Genomic DNA, 312 nt, shown 5'->3' with positions numbered 1-312 from the left:
TGTTCTTTTTTCTGAGTTTTCCTTGAACACAGTTGTATCCAAGTGTTAGTCTTCAATTTCGCTTATCTTGTCTTCCACCGTTTCAAATCTGCTCCTCAGCCCTTCTATGACACCGTCTATTTCTGAAGTCTTGTTTATCTTTTGGATTTCTAATTTTTGTTTTTGTATAATTTCTAGCTGTGAATTTATTTTGTCATTTTGTTCCTGCCTTATTTTCCTGAATTCTTCCATTTTTTTTGCGTGTATTTTCCATGAATTTGTCTATTTTTGCCTCATTTTTGTCTGCTTTTTGCTTCAACTCTTGGATAATTC

Source organism: Trichechus manatus, unplaced genomic scaffold (genome assembly GCF_000243295.1).
Source record: "Trichechus manatus latirostris isolate Lorelei unplaced genomic scaffold, TriManLat1.0 scaffold00286, whole genome shotgun sequence".
Taxonomy (NCBI): Eukaryota; Metazoa; Chordata; class Mammalia; order Sirenia; family Trichechidae; genus Trichechus; species Trichechus manatus.
The sequence above is the reverse complement of the archived record's forward strand: the minus strand, read 5'-3'. Positions refer to the sequence as shown.